The following is an 8,576-nucleotide window of genomic DNA, read 5'->3' on the forward strand; positions in this document are numbered from 1 at the left end:
TATTATTACTACTGTATTAGTATTGTTAAAATAAATATTACTAATAATGTTGTTGTTGTTATCACCTTTATTGTCATCATAATGACTAATTAGTATTATTAAAGTAAATATTATTAATTTATTGTCGTTATTGTTGTTTAATATTATTCTTGAAGTAGAATGTTGTGAGTAAACAGAAGACGAACACATTAATAAATAACTCTTTTTAATTCATAGGCAATAGCATTCAAATCTCTTTTGGTAGTGTGGTGGTCCTGTTTTACTAAAATATACTGTACTTTATTTTAATCATGATATTGAAGAAAAAGGATGCAACAACTACAGATATTTGCATTAAATAACTTGTGGCCGAGTTGATTTGTGGCCGAGTTGGCTGTAGCCGAACTTTTTGTGGCCGAGTTGATTTGTGGCCGAGTTGACTTGTGGCCGAGTTGACTGTGGCCGAGTTGACTTGTGGCCGAGTTGACCTGCACCCTGTTACACCACTTTGCAATGCATTTGAATATGGGTTTTTCACAGTGATTAGAATATATATTTTCAACAAAAATTATCATTGATGATTAGTGCCAGAATGATTAATTCCTTATAAAGATATTGTAATATCAATACTAATTATTTTTGAATGGTGTAAGAATAGTCACTCTGATTTTTTTAACTAGTCTGTTCAAACTTTTTATTCTACTTCTAATCTTACAGGAAATGCCGAAATGTTGGATGTCGATGGCTTTCATTTGGTAGATGTTTAACAGGCTAAAGAAATCTGACAGAAGGGTCATCCCATCTTGCACTGTGTGGGCGATTAGGGACAAATTCCCAGAAGCTGGGAAGACTGCCCTGGGTTTTTTGATGCTATAGGTGATGATGAAATAAACTTTGTGTTGGAAGAATTGTTTATGTATTGTTATGGAAGATACCTGATATAAGTCCATCCTCATTAATGCAACAGATCTTATGTAATAGATTCTTTCTTGACAATTCATGTGACAACTGTGCTCTGTTTTTTTGACAATCTCATCACTCATGAAAGAAAATTTTGTCAGCATAGGCCTAGAGCTTTTGTATACCTGTACCAGTCAATTGTGTGTAACCTTCCAGACCTAGTCTGTAATTGAAATTGTTGCTATTGATGCGGATAGGCCAGCAAAGTTTATTTCAAGAACATTTTGTTGCTAAGTACAGTAATGTTTTTTGTATCTTCCCCACTCTCGTCTCATATTTTAAAATTTTAAGCTAATAGAGTATATAAATGTAACTTGTTCTTCCCTCTTCTTTACATTGGTATAAACTACGGTATCTATAAATCCATATATTTAATATTTTGATAATAGAGTATGTAAAATGCAGTGATATATATTGTAATACCTGACTGCTTCAATGTTGCTTTATTCTGTGTACAGTAAAACAATTTTATATTAACTGTGAGAAAATACACTTGTAATAAATTATTTGCCATGTACAAGGATGATAAATTGTGTTTCAAAACATTTATTTAGTAACACTAGTAGTCTTGAATTTACTGTATGTACAACAATAATTAAGTGAAGCAAAAATACGTATGTTGAATATCATCATGAAAGAAGAAATCTTGCCTATGGTAAATAATACAAGACCATCAGACATGACAAATAGCACAGTGCAATTAAACTTGCCTAAGACGACTAATAATATACTGTACTCTAATAATTTCTAAGTCGATCTAATTTTACATGCCGAATTGTTGTGTTTTCCAATACCGTAAGTGCAAGTAAAATGTTGTTAGGGTCAAACAATTTCTCAATGGCATTTTGGATATGAGAAAGGCAAGTTCAACTATATATTTTAAAATACTAAACAAAAAATGGTGTACAGCCAAAAAATTGTAGCTTTCTCTTAAATTCCAATACCAAATTGATCAGCATGCAGACATAGGCATAATCCAGGCATTAATAAAATAAGCAGTTTCATAGAATAACTTTACACAAGACTGTACAAAGCCATGCATTAAAATAGTTGTTCCTGTATATATTGAGCCACATTTTCATACTGTACTATCAACTTCGCACATTACATATTTCAAAATTAATCCTCACAATTTGTTTTCTAAATCTCGGTCACATATTTGCTTCAAAAGGATTAATATTGAATGGGATTATAATACCATTTAATAATATTAAAGATATTTTGCAAGTGAATCAGGTACAGTAATACTGGTACAGTATTTATTTATTTATTATAAATTTGGTATGCAATATAAACCAGATGCGCAAAAAACAAAAACTTAAGTGTGTGGCATTTCAGTATATCTTCAGAAAAAAAAATCACTAGATAAATCATTTTAATTTAATTTTTTTGAAATATTTTGGCCTCAATCACTTGCTGCAGAGCTCTGTCTGAGCATCGCCACCTTCTGCTAACCATGGAATGGACATGTCCATCTCATCATTAAACATCTCATTGTTAAACATAAGAAAGGAAAAGGAAAGAAACGATATGGAATCATAAGAAAGGAAAAGGAAAGAAAAGATAAGGAAACATAAGAAAGATAACAGTAAGAATGATAAGGAACATAAGAAAGGAAAGTAATGAATTTGGAATCGTAAGAAGGTAAATGGAAAGAAAGATAAGAAAAAAAAAAAAGGAAAGATAAACTAAGGATGAATAAGGAAAAGAAAAGATAAGGAAACATGAGGAGAGAAAAGAAAGGAAAGATAGACATGGATACATTAGAAAGGAAAAGAAAAGAAATGATAAGAAATATAAGAATGAAATTTGAAAGACAGGTACTAATTATAAGAAAGAAAATGAAAGGAAAGATAAGGAATCTAAGAAAGGATTGTGAAAGATAAGATAAGGAAACATAAAAAAGGACAAGAAAAGTAAAGATCAGGAACATTCGAAGGGAAAGGAAGAAAGACAAGAAGCAAAAGTAAAAGAAAAATGAAAGGATTTGGGATGAATAGGAAAGTAACAGGCCTTGAAATGATTCCAATTACCAAAGCACTGTAATAATAACATTTATTGATAATCATCAAACCAATATCATTTGAACTTAATTAATTTTTATTCTTCTCTGTTGTTGTTAAGCGCCTCGAGGTTGTGTCAACGTGAGGCGCTATATAAATCCAGAATTATTATTATTATATCAGGTCCACACAAATGGAACTGTTTGCATCACATCCATTTGAGCCAGTCATTTGCTCCTATTGAGAAATAAGTACACAGTAGTTACAATAATGCAAAACCAGGTTTGTTAAAAATCAAAAATGTTATCAAACATTGGCATTTGCTGCTTTATCAATAACATACCATACTGATATACTGTATGTACTAATCTGGAAAGACATTCATCAATTGACATATTTTCAGATTTATTAATTATATGATTGAAGCCTTCCTGTGTGCTAGTGTGTAATGTATTATTTTTGTTTCTTAATAAAACTGACACACCATGCTGATATTTTTTTACCATTCCAATATATTTGTTCCATGTACTCTGGCTGAACAGTGATGAGATATTCACTTAATTTTCTTTTGCTCACCTTAAATTGTGTGTTGCTTTCATTACAAGTTTCAGCAAACCACCAGAGTGTTTCTTGCTAACATCTTGGGTGCATGTATGCTTTGTACCACCTTCTTTCGTAGATGCCAATGTTGGGTGGTTATACTCATGGCAAATGTTGTGGTATGTTTGTCTCATCATGGCGACTGGGAAATATGACCATGAGTGTGATGATTCCACATTTCAACAACAGCTGAAAGTTAGGTTTGGAGTAACATATGCATCATGTTATTTTTTAATGGGGCGTTATTGTTGTGTAGCCTAGCTTCTAGGCCTACAGTATATCAATAATAATCTTATTGTTACAGGAATTGGTGTTGGCTCTGATGATATACTGTAGGCCTAGTGTTAGAGCACATCACCTTTATTTAGACAGTGCAGTTTTTAGACATTTAGGCCTAGGCCTAGACAGTTTTTCATAGGAGACCAGGCCTATAGTATTATTAGTAGGCCTACTAGGGGCCTATAGGCCTATTATGAAAACAAATGCACTAGCACAATTAATGTGACAAAGTCGCCATGGCATGACTTAGGATAGGTAGGCTTTGCCAATTATTATTATTATTATTATTATTATTATTATTATTATTTTTTTTTTTTTTCTTTCTTTTTTCGCATTTTTTTTTTACTTTTAATTACGGTACATAAATTGTTTTGCCTCATATTTTGTCCAATGAAGTTTCATTTATTTGAATGTCTACTGCTTTGTTTGATATTGTTTCCCCAGTCTTTTTATTATTGAATTCGTTGGTATGTATGTTGTTGTTGTTATAGGCCATTATTATTAATATATTATTATTATTATTATTATTATTATTATTATTATTTTGGTTTATTGCCGTTTTGATTTATTAACTTATTGCCATTTTGATCCATTGCCGTTCTGGTAAAAAAGTGTTGCTATTTTGACTTATTGCCATTTTGGTTTATTGCCGTTTTGACTAGAAAGCCACCTTCTGATGCTGCATACAGTATTATCCTCCCCATTAAAAAATTTATTTCCCCTTTTTATAATTTGCAATGTACCTGTATTACACTCATTTTATGTCTTCTAATTCAACAGAACATGGTAGAGTAGTGGAAAGTACCTAAATGAAGTTGAAAAAAAAACAAACAGATAATGATGGACAGAAGTTGATATGATAAGTTATAGTTAGTAGTTGATATCGTTTTAATTCTTTGGTTACCCTGTCAATTGTTGCTCATTAACCAATTGTTTTTTACTGTGACATATTTCAAATCTCTGAATTTTCAGATGAGTGTTGGCACATCTCACAGATACGTGTGAAAATCATTTATTCCGTCAACCATTGGCTATCAAAGAAGAGAAACCTGTGCTCACAACTACAGAAGGATGGATCAGCCCTGGTAATACAAATACAAGGTAATTTAAATGTGAATTGTAAACATTAAGCCTAAAGATAAGCCTTGTGGTCAATTATGAAACATAATTATTTGGGTGTTTTTTGTTGTAGGCCTACAGTAGAGTTTGATTGATTGATACAGTAGCACATAGATACTGTACTACTGTATTCCTAATGCTCAATGATGAGTAAAATTTTATAATTTTTACATAAAATTTATTATTGTTAAAAGTATTAATGTAAAGCACACACTGTAAAGCACACCTATGTGTGGGCACATAGGGCTCCAGGTAGTATTAATTGTACGTAAAGCAAATACTTCGCCAGGGCCTGGTGCAGGGCACAGATAGAGGTATGGGGTAGAAGCTCCAGTTTGCTCTGGTGACTGACTTTTTTGATGTGTTAACACATGACTGATTTATGACACATGGTTTGAAGGAGGGTCTATGGTCCTGGCAGAAAAAAGCTAATTAATATACTGGCTTTGGTCAATAAGTAGAAGTGGTTTGGCGCAGGGTCAGGGTTTCAATCCCCTTGCTGTGTATTTAACTTGTGTCCTTAGGCAAGGCATTTTATCTGCATTGCTTCTCTCTACCCAGGAGTATAAGTGGGTACCTGGTAGAGTTAAATACCCTGTACCAACATGCACTGATGTATCTGCTGCAGCGTTATAGGATACTTCCCCAGGGAGCTGGAGTTTGTGTTCCATAGGCATTAATCCAATGAGGGCCTAACAATATGCTAATATAAGGGCACATAGAAAAACTATTAGATTATCACTATTTAAAAAAAAAAAAAATTATGAGGGTGGGTGTTTTTTTTTTCTTTGTTTTTTTTTTAACAGAACAATAGAATATTGCTTTTTTTTATTGATGAGGGAGGGACTGTATTTATTTTCAAGAATATTTACAAGTTTATTGTTTTTAAAGAAAATGTATTTCCCGTCACAAAATTGCATCATTTTTTTAAGCTTTTAAAATAAATAATGCGCCAAAAAAAAAAAATTATTTTTATTCCCGCATCAATATTTCCCAATTTTTTAACGAGGGTGGGAGTGATAATCTAACAAATTTTTCTTTTTGCCCTAAGTCTACTATTATTATTATTTTATTATTATAAGAGCTCACAGCCACTGAAAGCACACTATATCTAGCAATCCATTGTTTAAAATCAAGTTAAACCATATTTTTTTTTTAAATAAGTGATATTTCAATTTCTTTTTCAGGAATGTTTCAAAAAGCAACAATATTTGTAACCATACAGCCATACCAAGGAGAAAGCTGTAGAAAGCTCCCACTTCAATCGGTACATCACTTAACAAAAGATAATTGACAAGTTAAAAAGTAATTGATCTGTTTTTGTTTTTTAGTTTTCTGCAAAGTGCACACAATTGATTTATTTATATTTTCTAAATTCAGGTTTTTTTAATTAAATAAAACAATTGCATTGTAATCATCTATAATCATTTAATTTAATCCTTAATGTATTTATAAATTTGCTCACTATACACAATGTAATTAAAGTGTACAGTAGTAATAATTTCATATTGTTTCTTTATATTATTAATTCATTGTCCAATATGACTTACACTATAGATCTTGTTATAACTATAGAGTAAATATAGAATGTAATGTGCATAATTGATTTTTAAATATATTTTCTTAAATTAAAAATATTGCATTGAATGTATTAAAGAAATATATAATTTACATTTACTTAGATATTAATATGATACATAATTTTGAAATGGTCAAAGTATGTAATAATTGTAACTGTTGGTGGAATTTAATAAAAAATGCACAGTAATAAATAATAACAAAAATGTTGTTTCAATTCATTTGGTGATAGAGTAAGTAAATAGATATTGCAGCAACTCAGAGTTACTAATGATAACAGTTGGCCAATTTGAATTGAAACCCAGTTGAAAAAGCTGTTGGACCTCATAACCTTTAGAATACCAGTTGAACCAGTTGGAATTGAAACCCATTGAAAACCAGTTGGAAACCCATAGTAGAAAACCCATTGAAAACCAGTTGGACACCCATAGTAGAAAACCCATTGAAAACCAGTTGGAAACCCATAGTAGAAAACCCATTGAAAACCAGTTGAAAGCCCATTAGAAAACCAGTTGGAAACCCATTGGGAACCTGTTACCCGTTGAACCAGTTGGGATTGAAAACCAGTTAAACCCGTTGAAACACCGTTGGAAAACCAGTTGACCGATTAAAACCTGTTGGACCCGTTGAGAGGGTGCGAAAACATGTGTTGGATTTTTCCAATGAGTTCAACAGGTTTTCAACTGGGTTTTTTCAACGGGTCTCAATGGGAATTTTTACCTGGGTTGTCTCTCCCCGCACTTCCTCTTTAAATATTTTTTGTTAATGATAATACCTAGTCCCTTTCAAATACAGACAGTTTTGAATGACAACACTGCACTACACGTACTAGCCCACACCTTACTTATTCTATTTGTTAACCTAACCAGCTACTGTACCCATACTCTTGGGTGGAGAATGCAGATAAAATTACATCAAGATAGGTAATTGTAACTCATTATTACATGTTACTAATGAATCACAATCGATTAGAATCCATCTTGCCCATAATTCTGCAGCAAGCATTTTACCGTGTTGAACAATCTCAAGACAATGAATGTATAAAGAAATGTGCGTAACTTCTGTTTATGACACAACACCCTACTATATGACACTTTCTTATCTCTAGCTTATCACACACGGTAGCGTGAAGCGGACATTACACAAGAATCTCTCAAATCTCAAAAGTACTACTGTTGGTTCTCAGTAAGTAAAAGTTGTCATCAAATGCAATTAAAAAATTCCAGCATACTGAAAAAAACCCAAAATGAGTAGAGGATAGTGCCAGTGGTAATAAACCAGAACCTTAGGTCTAGGCCCTAGTAGACCTAAAGTAATTGCCTAATTTTAATTAATATTAAATTAATTAGCCTATGGCACAGGTTAGGCAGGTAAGCCTACCTATCGATTAACAGGCCTATTGAGAATTTTAAAAAGCCGGCTAGGCCTAGGCTGGCTTATTTACTAATCAATACCTTCTAGGCCTAAGTATATGCCTATATATAGGCTTACCTAGTCCTATCTTTTGCTATTTTTTGTTTTAAATTTTAATTGTCTTCAGATGAATCAATGCGAAAAGAAATGTCAAAAATTCTGGCTGGTGATGAATTTCCATGCCTGGTTAAGAAAATCGTGGGCGACACGGCTCAGGAGGACCATCCGCCAAGAAGAGGAAAGAAGGTACGATGTACGAGGCATATTTAAGTCAAGTCTCTTTTATTTATTTATTTATATTTAATTAGTGTGGACCATTCACCAGAAGCTGATCATTTGGGACCCTCAACATGTAACAATGCAAATTACAGTTGGCCAAACTCTCTCTATCTACGGCTCTGATTTAGGTCAGAGCCATATATATAAAGAGTTGCGACATTCCGCTCCTTGGTTTACGAAAGTCACGTGTTACACACCGTCCATTTTGTTTCATAATCTTCCCGATGAACACATGCAAAGTATATGTGTTACGTACACTGCATATTATTTTCCCACACTTAATTGGGTTTACAATTATATTTTATAATTAACATCACTTAGTATGGACAGCGTATAAGAATTCATATATAATCGAATATTTGCGCG

Source organism: Anneissia japonica, unplaced genomic scaffold (genome assembly GCF_011630105.1).
Source record: "Anneissia japonica isolate Jap-2015-1 unplaced genomic scaffold, ASM1163010v1 scaffold287823_len60918_cov148, whole genome shotgun sequence".
NCBI classification, from domain to species: domain Eukaryota; kingdom Metazoa; phylum Echinodermata; class Crinoidea; order Comatulida; family Comatulidae; genus Anneissia; species Anneissia japonica.